Source organism: Kogia breviceps, chromosome 12 (genome assembly GCF_026419965.1).
Source record: "Kogia breviceps isolate mKogBre1 chromosome 12, mKogBre1 haplotype 1, whole genome shotgun sequence".
In the NCBI taxonomy this organism is placed as follows: domain Eukaryota; kingdom Metazoa; phylum Chordata; class Mammalia; order Artiodactyla; family Physeteridae; genus Kogia; species Kogia breviceps.
In genome coordinates, this window is record NC_081321.1 from 57,528,371 (window position 1) to 57,546,784 (window position 18,414).

Genomic DNA, 18,414 nt, shown 5'->3' on the forward strand with positions numbered 1-18,414 from the left:
TTGTAGGACAGCCTATAATTAACTTCTCCAAGTTCATATAGCTAATGAGTGGCAGAACTAAGATAAAAACTTAGGTCTTTGACTTCAAAGCTTATGACTTTTCTTTACACTGTTACTCTTCTTGCTCTCGCATATTTCTGGAGGCATTCACTTTTTTTTTCCCCCTTAAACCAGGATCCATGGTGTGGATTCAGGTTGAGTGTTGATGCACACATGTGTGACTGAAAGAAAAAAAAAACAACAACAAACCTCAGAAAACAGTTTCCTTACTGCAAGATGCATTCAGATGTTTTCTATTATACATCATGTTTTAAACATGGTAGTTCTGACTTACTTGATTTCATGGTCCACTGTTGGAGTCTGCATTTTGAAAATCACTGCACTGTTTCTTTTGGAATACCAGAAATTCCATATTTATCTATGGCTCTGAATTATGCTAAGTGTGGCTTCTATGTTTACTTAAAAAGCATTTCTTATATCTATAGAACTAGCTCTTAAATTGGGAAGCAAGTGTAATGCAATTAGTAGATTACAAAAATATATATGTAACATTTGAAGATTCATATATGATTTAAATTCCTTGCAGAAAAACTGTAACTTAGTAAGGAAACTTTAGTTGGCTGAATTAAATCTTGTAAGAGGACAAGGCAGTTAAGAACAAAGAAGCTAATGCTGCTAGTATTACTATTACTGATTTCTGTCAAATGTTTATTATACTAAGATTTTTTTTAAAGCACATTAATATGCTACTTAAATATTTTAGGAAGATTTAAATTATATTTACATGTATCTCCTATTAAGATTTTGCTTTCTCAGGGCAGGACCATTTTCATTTTGATATCTATAGGAACTAGTGCCATTCTTTTTCTTTTTTTCAAGGTTTTTTCTTACCATTCTTATTTTTAAATCAACTTTGTCAAGGAAGTTTACATATAATACAAGACAGCCATTTAAGGTTTTTTAACAAGAGTTTTGACAAATTTATGTACCTGTGTAACCATCACTACAATCCAGATAGAAACATTCCCATCACACCCAGAGTTCTTATTCCAGGCAGTCTTCATTTGTAGCCACAGGCAAACCTCTGATTTGCTTTCTGTCACTGTAGATTAGAATATTTTTAGAGGTTTGAACAAATGGAATTGTACAGTATGCATTCTTTTGTGCCTGACATCTTTTGCTCAACATAATATTTTTGCTTCCTCAGGGTGGTTTCATGTATCAGTCACTCATTTCTTTTGGATAGTTTTTTGTTGTGCTGTTCTAACTGGGCCTAAAAACATGTTGGTTGATTGAATGCGTATTTCATACAGTGAGTATCCCTCCCTCCACAGTTTTGCTGCATTTCTTCTTCTGTCATGAGGATGCTAAATCCTCTTCCAGATTGTGTGTGTTGCTAGACTTAAATTTGTGTATTGATTATATGAAGGTGTGATTTAATAGTAAAAAATGTACAACATTTAGAGCTAAATGACCTTGACCTGAAACCTTGTTCTACCATCCTATACATATAAACAAGTTACTTAACCTTCCTGAAGCTTAGTTTCCTTTTTTCTAAATTGGAGGTAATTATGCTTAACTTGAATACTGTAGAAGTATTAAAGGTGTTGTATATAAACATTGTACATGAAGCAAACATACTAGGCTCTTGTAAAAATGGTAGTGTAATTCAGTGGTGTTTTTGGGGCAGTGATGTCTAGCATCTCCTTTTTACCTACTTAACAAAATTGTGCCTACCCATGTAGCTTCAGTTTTGTATTTTTATTAGTATTCATTAGTAGTTTGAAGAAACACATGTTTATGCATACTAAAGTTTCATCTAATGAAAGTGATTAAGGTCTTGATTAGTTTACTTCATGTCTGGGGTCTCCAACCCCTGGGCTGCGGACTGGTACTGGTCCTCTGCCTGTTAGGAACCAGGCCTCACAGAAGGAGGTAAGCAACAGGTGAGTGAGCGAAGCTTCATCTTCCACTCCCCAGTCACTCGTATTACAGCCCGAAACATCTCCCCGCGCCCCCCCACCCCACGCTGGTCTGTGGGAAAATTTCTTCCACAAACCGGTCGCTGGTGCCAGAAGGGTTTGGGGACTGCTGCTTTAGGTCACAAAATTTCTGCTAATTAAAATTCTAATAAAAATAATAAGTCATAAAACTTTTTTAACAGCTTGGAAGGCTTAGTAAACTATAAAGAAGGGGGGAAAAGACCAATAATATCAACTCTTCATTATTGGTGGATAATTATTTCAAAGAGTAATATGCTAGTGGGGAGTAAGCAACCAGGAAACTAACATTTTTTTCAGTTACGTTCTGTAGTAGGTGCTTTGCACATGCCGTTTATTCATTCAGCAAATTTTAATTAATGCCTACTAGGTAGCAGATACTTTTCTAGGACATACTTTTCTACCTCAGTTTTGTGGAGTTTTGAGATTGACGATGATGCTGATGATGATTTTAAATCCCCTGTATGTTTGTTGAGTGCAGTAATATTTTTATTTGGCCTTGGAACTGAGGAGAGTTAGTGTGGGTTTTAGCAGATCAAATCAGTAGTGTGTGCTTGTGGCCATGAGATAGTTTTAAACTTATCTAAATAACTAAAAGGTTATTAAATTTTATATTTTGACCATAAACATTGATTGTGCTTGTATCAAATTAGGCTTGACCTTTGGAAAGAACAAATTAAAATGTTAGGGGAATAATAGTAGGTTTTGCTGCTTGTATATAGTATGTAGAAAATTGAGACTAAGGACACCAAATTTTGAAGGATATCTTTTGTTTTTTTCACTACAAAATTTTAGTTTGCCAGTATGTCACATTTTTTAAAACAGTTTTTACAGGATAAGTCTAATTGATTTGTTGTCTTATTGATAACTGTTTAAACCAAATATTGATAACTGTTTAACTGCACAATCAGTAGGAAAAAGTTATTAGATGAAAACAGGAAGAAGGATGGTTCAGTCTGACAATGTGTAATGTAGAAGAAAAGTTAATACAACAAGTACAAAGTGGAAATTAAGTGGGGTTATACGTGGTAATTAAAGTGGGACAGATAATAAATTGTGCCTTTGAAGATAGAAAAAAATGAGTTAAGATTCTTAAAAACTAGTATTCAGTTTTTAGGCATTCAGATAGACTAGAAATATCTTCGTGTAGGTTTGTGGTTCTTAATCCTGAGTGCTTTATACCCCAAGGGATCAATGAAGATAGGAGTGTGTTCGTTATTTCAGTATTTCAAAAATCAAACCTAATTAAAATTAGTGTTCTTGGCTTTTCGTAAACAGTATATCAGTTTATGGTAATAGTGGTCATTTTCTGTAGGTTAAAATCCCTTGGTTGGTTACATGTGTTTAATAAAGAGAGAAAAACCATTTTATTTAATAAGATGATAAATAGGAGAAAATACTTTTGAGTCCTTATTGAACAGGTGAGCCTTTTTATACACACACACACACACACACACACACACACACACACACACACACCTCATCCTTTGAATGATGACTTATCAATTGTAATCTTGGAAAGTAATTCCTATTACTTTTATCCAGTATACCTTTTGCAATATCACACCACTCTGTCTGGCTTAACATTTATCACTATCAAAAATCATTTCTGTTCATTATTTGCTAGCTACATGAAAAGTCCATGAGAGCAGGTATCTTTCCTGTCTTATTTTTACTTAGTATCTTGACTGTGTCTCCAGCACCTAGAGCAATGTTACATCCCACCAGTGATGTATGAAGGATCCAGTTTTTCCGTTTCCTCTCTAATACTTGTCTATTTTTGTGAATGTAGCCATTCTTGTGTGTTTGATCTCATTGTGGTTTTAATTTGGATTTCCCTAATGACTAATGGAAATCTGTTTATCTATTTTAAAAAATCCTGTTGGGATTTTGATTGGCATTGTATTTAATTGATCTATAGATCAATTAGAAGAGAGTTGACATCTTAATTATATTGCTTTCCAATTCTTAGACATAGTATGTCTTTTATCTCATCAGTGTTTGGTTGTTTTCAGCATACAGAACCTGCACATGTTTTGTTAGATTCATAACTATGTATCTCATAGTTATTCCTGAATGTCTATTTGGAAACTATTTGGATCTGTACTAGCTATTACTAGCATACAGAAGTAGGATTTTGTTCGTATCTTGATCTTGCTTTTGACCTTGCAAAACTTACATAGTAGTTCTAGGAGTTTTGTTGTAAATTGTTTAGCATATTTTACTCAGTCCGTGCCATATGCAGATAGGGAAGATTTATTTTTTCTGTTTTTCCAATCTATGTTTTTTTGTTTGTTCATTTCTTTTTCTTGCATAATTGTACTGCCTGGGACATTCTTGCCTGATTTGCAGTCTTAAAGTGTTAACAGCTTTATTAAGTTATAATTCACATACCACGTTTTAACTCACCCATCTAAGATGTGCAGTTCAGTGGTTTTTAGTATTTTCACAGAGCTTTGCAAACACCACCGCAGTTAATTTTAGAACATTTTTCTCACCTCAGGAAGAACTCTTATACCCTTTAGCGGGCCCTCCCCTTTTCTTTCAACTCCCACCTCCGCCCAGCTTCAGGCAACCACAGATCTACTTTCTGTCTCTATGCACTTCCTTGTCCTACACATTTCATGGTCTTTTGAGACTGGCTTCTTTCACTTGGCATAATGTTTTCAAAGATCATACATGTTGAAGCATTTAGCAATATCTTAATCCTTTTATTGCTGAAGAATATGCCACAGTATGGATATATCCCATTTATTCATTTATCAGTTGATGGACATTTCCGTTGTTTCTACTTTTTGACTATTATGAATAATGGTGTTATGAATATTGTGTACAAGTTTTTGTGTAGATTTTCATTTTGTGTATATTTTCATTTCTCTTGGTTGCATACATAGTAGAATTGTTTGGTCAAATGATGATACGGTGTTTAACCTCTTCAACTGCCTGTTATTCAAAGCAGCTGTAACATTTTAATTTCCACCAGCAGTATGTGAGAGTTTCAGTTTCTCCACATCCTGGCTAATGCTTGTTATTATTTGTCATTTTTGTTGTCATCCTCCTGTGTGTGTTGTAGATACCTGATTTACATTACCCTGGTGGTTAATGACATGAACATTTTTTTGTGTACATATTTGGCTACAAATATGTGTTATCTTCTTTGCAAAAATGTCTGTTCGGATCCAGATCCTTTGTTTAGTTTTAAACTAGTTTTTTTTTTTTTTTTTATTAACCAGTTGTAAGAGTTCCTTGTATACTCTAGGTACAGATTCCTAACTAGATATGTAATTTTCAAATATTTTCTCCCATTCTCTGGGTTTTATTTTTACTTTTTTAATGGTATATTTTCATCACAAAAGTTTTTAATTTTGATGAAATCCAGCATATTATCTTGTTGTTACTCTTGCTGTCGTGTTGAAGAACCTAAGGTCACGAAGATTTATCCCTCTGTTTCCTAAGAGTGTTATAGTTTTAGCTCATGCGTTTATGTTTACAGCCCATGTGAATTAATTTTTGTATGTGATGTGAGAAAAGGGGTCCAGCTTGATTCTTCTGCATGTGGGTATTAAGTTGTCCCAGCACCATTTGTTGAAAAGACTATACTTTGGCCCATGGAATTATCTTGGCATCCTGTCTAAAATGAAGTGACCATAAAATGTCAGAGTTTATTTCTAGACTTTCAATTCTTTTTTGTTGCTATATCTATTTTCAAGTCTGGAAGAATGAATCCTTCAACTTTGTTCTTTTTCAAGATTGTTTTTTATTAGTCTGAGTCCCTTGAATTTTTGGAATAACTTGTCAGTTTCTTCAAAGAAGCCAGATTGTTTTGAGTCAGTAGATCAGTTTGGGGAGTATTGCCATCTATGTATTCTGGTCTTTGTACTGTCTTTTCCATTTATATGGTTGATCTTTAGGTTTTTCAACAATGTTTTATAGTTTTCAGAAGGTAAATTTTGTAGTTCTTTTGTTAAATACATTCCCAAGTATTTCATTCTCTTTGATGCTTCATAACTGGAATTTTCTTAATTTCATTTTCAGATTGTTCATTGTTAGTATATAGAAATGCAGTTGATTTTTGCATATGTGTTTTATATTCTGCAAACTTGCTGAACTCTTTTTTTAAAATAAATTTATTTATTATTTTTGGCTGTGTTGGGTCTTTGTTGCTGTGCACGGGCTTTCTCTAGTTGCAGCGAGTGGGAGGCTACTCTTCATTGCAGTGCACAGGATTCTCATTGCGGTGGCTTCTCTTGTTGTGGAGCACAGGCTGTAGAGCGTACGGGCTTCAGTAGATGCGGCATGTGGGCTTAGTAGTTGTGGCTCACGGGCTTAGATGCTCCGCAGCATGTGGGATCTTCCCATACCATGGCTTGAAACCGTGTCCCCTGCATTAGCAGGCAGATTCTTAACCACTGTGCCACCAGGGAAGTCCTGCTGAACTCTTATTAAACTATTATAAAATCTATTACAGACTGTCCCCAAATTATGATTGTTTGACTTGAATTTTCAACTTTACAGTGGTACAAAAGTGATATGCATTAAGTAGAAGCTGTACTTACAATTTTGAATTTTGATCTTTTCCCAGGCTAGCGATATATGGTAGGAAACTCTCTAGTGATGCTGGGCAGCAGCAGCAGCAAGCCACAAGCTCCCAGTCAGCCACGTGATCATGAGGGGAAACAACCAATACAGGCATACCTTTTTTTATTGTGCTTCGAAGATATTTTGTTTTTTACAAATTGAAGGTTTGTTGCAACTCTGCGTGGAGCAAATCTGTTGGTGCCAGTTTTTCCAACAGCATTTGCTCACTTTGTGTCTCTGTCACATTTTGTTAATTCTTGCAATATTTTAAACCTTTTCATTATTATTCTGTCTGTGATCAGTGATCTTTGATGTTACTGTTGCATAAAGATTATGACTTGCTGAAGGCTCTGATGATGGTTAGCATTTTTTAGCAATAAAGTATTTCTTAATTTATTATTATTTTAATTGAAGTAGAGTTGATTTACAATGTATTAATTTCTGGTATACAGCAAAGTGATTCAGGTAGGGCTCTGTGTGTGTGTGTGTGTGTGTGTGTGTGTGTGTGTGTGTGTTTATATTGTTTATCAGATTCTATTCCGTTATATGTTATTACAAGATACTGAATATAGTTCCCTGTGCTATATAGTAGGTCCTTATTGATCTATTTTATTTTTTTGTAGTGTGTATCTTTTAATCCCAAACTCCTAATTTATCCCCCCCCCCTTCCCCTTTGGTAATCAAAGCATAAGTTTGTTTTCTATGTCTGTGAATCTATTTCTGTTTTGTAAGTTAGTTTATTTGTATCATTCTTTTTAGATTCTACATATAAGTGATATCATATGATATTTGTCTTTCTCTGTCTGGCTTACTTCACTTAGTATGATAATCTCTGGGTCCATCCATGTTGCTGCAAATGGCATTATTTCATTCTTTTTTATGGCTGAGTAATATTTATATATATATATATATATATATATATATATATATATATTCCTATATATATATGTAGGAATACATCCACACACACCCATATATATGTATGTATGTATATACACCACATCGTCTATCCATTCATCTGTTGATGGACATTTAGGTTGTGTTATTTTTATTTTTGCAGTCTGGCACTCTGCGTTTTGATTGGATTCTTTAATCATTTATTGATAAATTTAATATTAGTATTGATGTAATGGAATATATATGTCTGCCATATTGCTATATTTTCATGTCTTGCTTGTTGTTTTGTTCCTCCTTTACTGCTTTCTTTTGCATCAAGTGGTGTTTTTCTACTATGACATTTTAGTTCCTTTAAAGTTATTTACACTATATTCTTTTATATTATTTTTTTAGTTTTTGCGCTGGGGCTTACTATATTCTTATTAGGATTTACTTCAGGTGTACGAATTTAATTCTAGTGAGATACAGAAATTTTATTCTTGTATAGCTCTATTCCCTCTTCTCCCTTTTTGTGCTGTTATTGTTGTACATATTGCAGCTGAATATTTTGTAAACCCAACAATATGTTGTTATTATTTCATATGATTTTATCTTATTTAAAGAAACTGAGAAAAGAAGGGAGAGCAAGTATATTCCCAGAATAAGGCTTATTCATTCGTCATTTATTAATCTTTGGATATTTTGTTGAATTTGATTTGCTAATATTTTATTGAGGATTTTTGCAAAAAATGAGGGAGATTGGTCTTTCAGATTTTTTTTCTTGTATTCTCTTTGGTTTTGGTATCAATGTAATGTTAACTTCATAAAAGTGACTTACGAAATAATCCCTCCCATTCTATTTTCTGGAAGACATTGTGTCAGATTGGCACTATTTCTTCTTTAGAAATGTTTGGAAGAATTCACCAGTGAAACTATCTTGACCTGGAGGATAACTTTGTGAATTCAATTTTTTTAGCAGATTTAGGACTATTCATGTTGTGTCTTAGTTTTGGAGGTTAGAAGTCTGAAATCAAGGTACCAGCTGGGCCATGCTTCTTTTCGAGGCTCTGGGGAAGAATCCTTTATTGCTTTTTCTGCCTTCTGTTTGTTGTCAGCAGTCCTTAACGTTCCTTGGCTTACAGCTGCATCACTTCTATTTCTGCCTTCATTTTCACTTGGTTATCTTTCCTCTGTGTATGTCTGTATTTCCTTTTTTCTTTTTTAAAAATATATTTATTTATTTTTTGGGTGCATTGGGTCTCATTGCTGCATGCGGGCTTTCTCTAGTTACAGTGAGCAGGGGCTACTCTTTGTTGTGGTGCGCGGGCTTCTCATTGTGGTGGCTTCTCTTGTTGCAGAGCATGGACTCTAGGCGTGTGGGCTTCAGTAGTTGTGGCGCACAGGCTCAGTAGTTGTGGCTCGCAGGCTCTAGAGTACAGGCTCAGTAGTTGCAGCGCACGGGCTTAGTTGCTCCGCGGCATGTGGGATCTTCCCGGACCAGGGCTTGAACCTGTGTCCCCTGCATTGGCAGGCGGATTCTTGGTTGTTTGTTTGTTTGTTTGTTTTGTTTTTTTGTTTGTTTGTTTTGCGGTACGAGGGCCTCCCACTGTTGTGGCCTCTCCCGTTGTGGAACACAGGCTCCGGACGCGCAGGCTCAGCGGCCATGGCTCACGGGCCCAGCCGCGTGGGATCTTCCAGACCAGAGCACGAACCCGTGTCCCCTGCATCGGCAGGCAGACTCTCAACCACTGCGCCACCAGGGAAGTCCTCCTTTTTTCTTAGAAAGATGTACTCATCATTAGATTTGGTCCCATGCAAATTGAGTATTACCTCCTGTTAATTTGACGGCATCTGCAAAGACTTTATTTCCAAAAACTGTTACATTCAGAGATACCAGGGGTTAGAACCTGAATATATCTTTATTGGTACGCAACTCAACGCACTACAGTTATTACAGTTTATAATCTTGTCACTGTGTAGTTCCCGTTCCTCACATCATCTATGCTGTAATTGTCATATTATATCTACATGGTTCATATACCCCTTCAGACAGTGATGTAAATTTTCCTTTAAACACATATTTTAAAGAATTTAAGAAGAAAAGAATAGAGATTGGCAAACTATGACTGTTGGCTAAATACAGCGTGCCACCTGCTTTTATAAATAAAATTTTATTGGAATACAGCCACAGCTCTTAGTTTATTTATTGTCTGTGGGTTCTCTTGTGCTGTAAGTGCAGAATTGGTTAATCACAACACAGACTTTTGGACCTGCAAAGTCTAAAGTATTTATCATCAGGCTGGCCCTTTACAGAAAAGTTTGCTGTTTCCTGGTCTAATATACATTCCCACATATTTGCCATTTTTGTTGTTTTTCATTCAGGAAATTCTAAGCTTCATTATTTACCTTTGTCCAAAGAAACTTCCTGTTTTTAGAGCAGGTTGGCTCATGATGATTTATCTTAGTTTTCTTTCATCTGAAAATGTATTTATTTCACCTTTATTTATTGAAGGATACTTTTGTTCCGTCTACAATTCTGAGTTGACGGTTCTTTTCTTGATAGCATTTAGCTAGAGTTGAATAGTAGCAGCTACCTTCTTTAGGTGGTTCACAGACTCTCCAGTTTGTCACAGTCTCTGCTGTCTATTGTTTCCTTGATATTGATACTAGCTGTTATTTGACACCTACTGTTGTGCATATGCTGTTGTACTTATCATAGATCAGGAGGGAAGTAAAAATTTCACTTTACCCATGTCTCTCTATAAAGTGGGAATATAGACCAAGAAGTACATGTTTCAGGAAAAGTGGGAGAAACAGTATATTTTAATAACATTTGGAATATTCAGGTATTTGGGCTATTTCTATGTATTCAGTGCAAGGAATTGTGTCTTGTGCAGAGTTGTCTTTGCCCTGTCTTGCTTTGTTATAGCCAAGTCACATCAAAGTTCATTTAGCCTTGGATCCTGAGCCAGAAAACCTGGATTCTGTTTTCTCTGGCTCTGTCACTAATTAGCTGTGTGTGTGACCTTCAGCACTCCCACTAGACCACAATTTCTTTATCTTTAAAACAAGAAGTTTCAACTGAATATGCTATGAGGCTTTTTCTTTTTCTTAATTTGCTGTGCTTTCTGTTATCCTCTGCAAACAACCTTATTCTTCTTGCCCTGAAATTCTGACCCAGGTGTTATTATCCTTTTTGGGGGCATGAACCCCTTTGGCTCTCTGGTGGCACATGTCAACCCTTTTACAGTATTTTAGGTGTGCAAAATTAAATAAATATACATGCTTATGAGGACACCAGTTATATTAGAATATGGTTTTTTAAATATCAAATAATAAATTCAGTAATGTGCATATCAACAGTGTCCAGTGGTGTATAGTAATTTTTAGGCTAGTAATGAACATAAATGAAAATTTGAGATTTGAAGCAACTGAAGTGTTTTGAAAATATCTGTAGTTTCTAATGGTAACAAAATCACAGGTGCGGGTAATACCACTGTGGCTTGTCGCTTACTTTTTTTTTTTTTTTAACACTTTTTAAAGTTGGGGTATAGTTGATTTATAATATATTAGTTTCAGTTGTACAACATAGTGATTCCAAGTTTTTATAGATTATACTTCATTTAAAGATACTCTAGGCTTCCCTGGTGGTGCAGTGGTTGAGAGTCCGCCTGCCGGACTCTAAATTCAGGGCACACGGGTTCGTGCCCCCGTCTGGGAAGATCCCACATGCTGCGGAGTGGCTGGACCTGTGAGCCATGGCCGCTGAGCCTGCGCGTCCGGAGCCTGTGCTCCGCAATGGGAGAGGCCACAACAGTGAGAGGCCCGCCTACCGCAAAAAAAAAAAAAAAAAAAAAAGATACTCTAAAATATTGGTTATATTCCCTGTGCTGTACAATATAACCTTGTAGCTTATTTATTTTATACCTACTAGCTTGTACCTTTTAATTCCCTATCCTTTTCTTGTTCTCTCCTCTTCCCTCTCCCCATAGAATTACATGGTAACCACTAGTTTCTTCTGTGTCTGTTTCTGTTTTGTTATATTCATTCCTTTGTTTTATTTTTAGATTCCACAATAAGTGATAGCATACAGCATTTGTCTTTCTCTGTCTGACTTATTTCACTAAGCATAATACTCTCCAGGTTCATTTTTCATGTTGTTGCCAGTGGCAACGTTTCATCCTTTTTTATGGCTGAGTAGTATTCGTGTGTGTGTGTGTGTGTGTGTGTGTGTGTGTGTGTGTGTGTACACACACATCACTTTTACTTTATCCATTCATCTGTTGATGGACACTTTGGTTGCTTCCTTATCTTGGCTATTGTAAGTAATGCTGCTGTAAACATGGGGGTGTGTGTATCTATTCAAATTAGTGTTTTTATTTTCTTCAGATAAATACCCAGGAATGGAATTGCTGGATCATTGGTAGTTCTATTTTTAGTTTTCTGAGGAACCTCCATACTGTTTTCCACAGTGGCTGTCCAATTTACGTTCCCACCAACAGAGTACAAGGTTTCTCTTTTCTCCATATCCTTTATTTGTGGTCTTTTTGATGATTATCACTTACTTTTTTTTTTGAATGTTCAAATTTTATTTTACTTATTTTGTTATACAGCAGGTTCTTGTTAGTTATCTATTTCATACATATGTGTATATATGTCAATCCCAACCTCCCAGTTCATCCCACCACCCCCTGTATTACTTACATTTTTAATTAAAGATATGCTAAATTTCAATTAGAGGTTAGTAGAATAAAGATGTAACTTTTTTCCATCCAAGTTCATACCCTCTGCGTTCGATCAACAAACTCTGAATTTCTTATTTTTATTTTTTTTGGCCGCACTGCATGGCTTGCAGGATCTTAGTTCTCCCACCAGAGATTGAAGCTGGGCCATGGCAGTGAAAGTGCCAAGTCCTAACCACTGGACTGCCAGGGAATTCCCAACAAACTGAATATTTTTAGAACCCAGGTTAAAAATTCCTGCTCTTCTTATCAGTCTGGCAAGACATTTTCTTTTTTTATCTATTTATTTATTTATTTTTGGCTGCATTGGGTCTTCATTGCTGCACGTGGGCTTTCTCTAGTTGCGGAGAGTGGGGGCTACTCTTTGTTGCAGTGCGTGGGTTTCTCATTGCAGTAGGTTCTCTTGTTGCGGAGCACGGGCTCTAGGTGCACGTGCTTCAGTAGTTGTGGCTCGTGGGCTCTAGAGCACAGGCTCAGTAGTTGTGGCGCACAGGCTTAGTTGCCCCGTGGCATGTGGGATCTTCCCCGACCAAGGCTTGAACCCACGTACCTTGCATTGGCAGGCAGATTCTTAACCACTGCGCCCCCAGGGAAGTCCCAGTCTGCGAAGACATTTAATTTAGTGTCTGCTGTGTATTAGGTAAACGTAAATTGTGCTTAATAAATATTAAATACATTTCTCAATGAATGAATATTACTATTAAAGATGTGAACGTTACTGTAACTTTGTGTTATTCATTGCTGTATAACTGTGGAGAATAATTTGGAAACATGGTTTCTGACCCCAGGGTCTGTACAAATGGAGTTTTTATTACAGAAATCAATTCTCTTGTTCTTTGTTTCTTATGGGCATTTCTAAATGAGTCTTTATTTACTACCTGGGATATAGTAAAGCTCCTTGAATAATTTTGGTAGGGAGTTAGAAAAGAATGTGATTATTAGTATCAAGGATATTTGGCTGTTTTAATACTGAATAATTGTTCCAGAATGTCTGGTAAATTTCTACTTGAAATAATTTGTCTAGCTAGTATTTCTTAAAAGGGAATACAAATACCCCTTATCAATGGGACACTGCTATAGTTATTCTTAATAGGACGTATGATAAAATGGAACTTGGCTGTTATGCGTTTTAAGCAAATAGTACATTTTGTCTGTATTGCCTGAAATTTTTGAATCGTGGGATTTTGTCATTATTCTTAATTCATTAGCAGTAAAACAACTAAAGGTTGTAAAGGTTCTTTATAGTTTCTGTGTTCTCTTACTACGGTGCTACCTGGCCGGAGTTGAGACTTAAGTAGACTCATATTCCTACTTCTTTGACTCTAGGTTTACTCTAATCTTCTCTCCTGGGAACATATGTCCTAGGCTTTTTTGTAGGACTTTTAAACTGCCTCCCCACCCCACCCCCCACCTCCCATAGAGGAAGAATATATGTTTCTTATATACAGAATCTGTCATATGCAGAGATGTGTTGGTGACGTATGTCCTTATTAACGAGCCTGCACTGAACTGACATGATCTTAAACCATTGCTTTCAATTCCTGTAGTTCAGAGTATTCTGAGCACTTACAGCTAGTGAACTACTCTAGCTTACTCATGTACCCTAAGAATCAGCTGTTGTTTTGTTTGTTTGTTTGTTTGTTTGTTTTTGCGTTACGCGGGCCTCTCACTGTTGCGGCCTCTGCCGTTGCGGAGCACAGGCTCCGGACGTGCAGGCTCAGCGGCCATGGCTCACGGGCCCAGCCGCTCTGTGGCATGCAGGATCCTCCTGGACCGGGGCACGAACCTGCGTCCCCTGCATCGGCAGGCAAACTCTCAACCACTGCGCCACCTGGGAAGCCCGAATCAGCTGTTTTTATGCCAGTGTTAATACAATATTTAGTTTAAGTATGATATAAGCTAATGAAATATGAGTATAGAAAGAACTGTTTTAAGCTGTTTGTATATGCTTTGGAAAAGTAAGGTAGATGCCTTGGAAAGACTTTACATAAAATGGTTTAAAAATTACTAAAGGATTAGGTGTGGAAAAGCCTAAAGGTTTAGGAAGCTTTTGGTTCAACTGACTAAAATGGATTTTCTTGTGTCTCTGGAGGAATGGTCATTTGTGTGTTGGTTAATGCAACAGCTAAATGATTAAGGCCAGAGCCAAATTCTTTTCATCTTTCTGTTCTGCCATTATTAGAGCGTGAGATTCTCCTTAAGCTAACTCTCCACAGGTTTAGTTTGTTTTGGCCACACATGCGGCTTGTGGGATCTTAGTTCCCTGACCAGGGATTGAACCCTGGGCCCTCAGCAGTGAGAGCACAGAGTCCTAACTACTGGACCGCTAGGGAATTCCCCAAGCTAGGCTGTCTTGTGGTTGAAAGATGGCTATGGTAGGTAGTTCTAAATGTGATAGTCTGGTATAACAACATCTAGGGGAACAAAGGGGGCTGTCTCTCTCTCCTTTCCTAAGATCCTGCAATCAGATTTCTCCTCTCCTCTTTCTCCTAGTATCTCACTGGCCAGAGTTGGTTCAAATGCCCTTACACAAATCATTTACTGACAGGTGCATGGGGGTGGTTGGGTAGCATTATCATATTTACTTAAATCAATCAACATTTCCTCTTAAGTCATGTGGGAAAGCTTGAACCACTGAACAACTATGGCAGTCACAGGGAGAAGGACTGGACTGTTAGGGAGTCAACCAGGAGTGTCTGCTGTAGAGACAATTTAAAAAGTAGAAAACATATGCAAAAATTCAGAAGGATGTAGAAACTGGACTTCTTTAAAGAATTTTGAAGCTTCCTTCTTAGAGAATTGTATAAAAATAAGGTACATTGAATTTATTCATTTCTGTGACCGAGATAGACACAGAGACCTCGGTTGATGATAGTAATCTGGTAGCCTTAAAACTTTAACAAAACAATTTAGCTGTTTGCCTTGTGACAGAGTGCCTGTTTTTTCTCTGCTTAGGGTCTAAAGCTCAGTGTGAAAGGATATTGTGGGTACTTTATTTCCTGATAGGGGTCTTTCTGAACTTTGACTCTCCAGCTGATTAATGTCTGTTACTTGTCACCCCATTGCTGATTTCCTTCATATAGAAGAATAGTGAGACTTCTGAATAGACGTATTATTTGACAGCTGGAATTTTCAGAAATGATTTCATTTATTTTGAAACCATAATTGGTATGATATATCTATGATATTTATATGATATACCAATTACAGTTTCATGAAGAAATATATATATCACATTTTCTTCATGAAACCATAATTGGTATGAGATATATGTGTGTCCATGTTTATATGTATATATACATATACATATATGTGTGTAAAGATTGAATTCAAGTTAAGTGAACAGGAGCTCAGATTCTGGCCCTGTTACTTCCAGCTTAGTTAAATACCTTTTGACTTTGTGTTATTTCCTTATTGTTAGAGTTTGTTTTCTCATCTGTAAAAAAGGGACAGTAATATCTACCTTATAGAATTATTTCGAGGGTTGAAAGAAATTATACATAAAGTATTTAGTGCAAAGTGCCTAATGCTTGGCAAATAATAGTTAATATTACATTTCTAGGAAGAAATGTTAAGATAGTGGACATATTTTTAAAACCTAAATATTGAATATATTAGAGGAACTTCTTTATTAGAAATTTCTTGTAATAAAAAAGTTTTACTGTAATCTACTTCTTCTGATTATCTGCTTCTGCACTTACAGTGTATGTATTTCAACAAAAGAAATCTTGTGCTTTAAAAACAGTGTAAAAATTAATGTTTAAGGCCCAGCATTATTTCTCAGAGGTAGAGTGAGTAAGGGGCAAGGAAAGGGTTCATTGGCATGCATAGGAACTGTACAGTCTCTTATATACTACCTTCAATTTATATAATGTTTCTTTTTGTTTGTTTTGCGGTACGCGTGCCTCTCACTGTTGTGGCCTCTCCCCTTGCGGAGCACAGGCTCTGGACGCGCAGGCTCAGCGGCCATGGCTTGCGGGCCCAGCCGCTCCACGGCATGTGGGATCCTCCCGGACCGGGGCACGAACCAGTGTCCCCTGCATCGACAGGCGGACTCTCAACCACTGCGCCACCAGGGAAGCCCATATATAATGTTTCTTTTTGCTTAGTACTTACACTGAGATGAAAACATTTTTGAATTTCACTTTCTTATAAAGTCTTAACCCAACAGCCTTAACCTTGGCTGTACATTCGAATCACCTGGAGCACTTTAAAAAGCACTTGCTGACCAGGTTCCATCCCTGACAAATTAATTAAAGTAGGGGCAAGAGAGGGGACATTAATATTGCTTAAAAAAACCCTTTGGTGATACTGATGTGCATCCTGTGATTAAAAACAGTGTAAATCCTTTAGCCTATTTCTGTCCTCTATAAATATGCCTATTGTTTCTTCCTCTCTGTGTTAGTGCCCTAGACAGTCATGTATCAGTGCTTTGCAGAGCATCTGTGGCTGTTCCTTGACTTTCACGCCAGAAACAGTGTACCAGTAGTTGCCCCTTTGTGTTTTACAAAAAATAAACTTTGAGGAGTTGGGAGAATGTCTACTTAGTTAGTGTTCACTATGTTATCTTCTTTAAATGGAGGGGTATAATTATTCTTTTCTGCTTTTTACTTAAGCTTTATTATTTTTTTAAATTTAATTTATTTTTGGCTGCATTGGGTCTTTGTTGCCGTGTGCAGGCTTCTCATTGTGTTGGCTTCTCGTTGCAGAGCATAGGCTCTAGGCACTTGGGCTTCAGTAGTTGTGGCACACGGGCTCAGTAGTTGTGGCTTGCGGGCTCTAGAGTGCAGGCTCAGTAGTTGTGGTGCATGGGCTTAGTTGCTCCGCAGCATGTGGGATCTTCCCGGACCAGGGCTCGAACCCATGTCCCCTACATTGGCAGGTGGATTCTTAACCACTGCACCACCAGGGAAGTCCCTAAGTTTGATTTTAATACTCCTATGAAAACTGGAAAAAATTAGGTTTGCAATTTAAAACATTTATTTTAATATATAACTGACTTATTAGATTTATGTTAAGAGCAACTTTTTAATGAGGTAGTTTGCTGAGCTTAATCAGTTATCATGAATTTAGTAATTAAGTCTAAATAGTTGATATGAACTAGTCAGTTTTTAATATTACTCTATTAGAATGAACAACTTATATAAATTAGGAGAAAAAATATGTATTACATATAAAAATTGTTAGCATTAAAGTTTTCAGATTTCTGGTTCCGTGTGCTATATTCAATTGCTGATGTAAAATAACAATATTTAATGAACTTATAGCCATTTTATGAGGAAGAGTAAGGAAGGAGCTGTTATATATTTTAAGGAATTTGACTTATAGATTATAACTTACACAAGTTCCTTTGTTGAACTAATAGAACCAGTATGTCCCTTCTAATAGACTGTGAGACTAATTTTTTTTTTTTTTTTTAATTTTTTGGCTGCACCGTGTGACATGTGGGATTTTAGTTCTCCCACCAGGAATTGAACCTGTGCCCCCTGCATTGGAAGCATGGAGTCTTAACCACTGGACCACCAGGGAAGTCCTGAGACTAATATTACTTGGTCTTATTTTAGAGGGACTGCTTTGGCAATAACTACTTCAATCATTGGAAACCTTTGTGGACTTTTATCTAATTGTAATGAAAGTTTCAAAAACATTTCATTAATTTTAATACTTTCTTTAGCTCTAAACTTGCAGAAAATTAGTAAGTATTAATAGTTTGGCCATTTACACATCACATCTGGTAGTCTGCTCTAATTAATTTAAACAACTATTTACTTAAATGAGGTTTTATGTATTCTAAATTTCACAAACTTTTTTGATATTACTATCTTAATATTACTTTTTGTAGATATTAATATCTTAATAAGAAGTTAACACACAGAGTCTTCTGTGAATCACACAGTTTTAGCAGCTTGTATAAACACATATGTAAGTTTCAGGCAGCAGGAAGGCTAGGAGGACCCCCTCATTATCTTAATTTTGGACCCCAATTTCATTTAAGCCTAAAACAAATGAGGAGCTTTTGACTTTTGAAAGCCTGTGGTTCAGAAATTATTGAACTTTTGTCATTTACATTCTGTAGGACTCATATTTCATTTTATTTGGAACTTTTTAGACTTGGTAGTAGAAAATTTCTGTCTTGAGATGCTGGGCCTTTTATTTTTTTTAACATCTTTATTGGAGTATAATTGCTTTACAATGGTGTGTTAGTTTCTGCTTTATAA

At 36.4% G+C, this 18,414-nt stretch overlaps 1 protein-coding gene across 8 annotated transcripts in view; it reads left to right on the top strand.

Moving 5' to 3' along the window:
* CNOT2 (CCR4-NOT transcription complex subunit 2) overlaps positions 1–18,414 on the top strand; it is a 117,141-nt gene that overhangs the window by 15,355 nt on the left and 83,372 nt on the right. The window contains exon 1 of one of the 8 annotated variants that reach the window (XM_067009749.1): positions 6,588–6,742. The exons of the other annotated variants lie outside the window; for them this stretch is intronic. The gene's annotated coding sequence lies outside the window, so the exon portion shown is untranslated. Of the gene's footprint in view, positions 1–6,587; positions 6,743–18,414 lie in introns of those variants that run through there. 8 annotated transcript variants of the gene reach the window in all.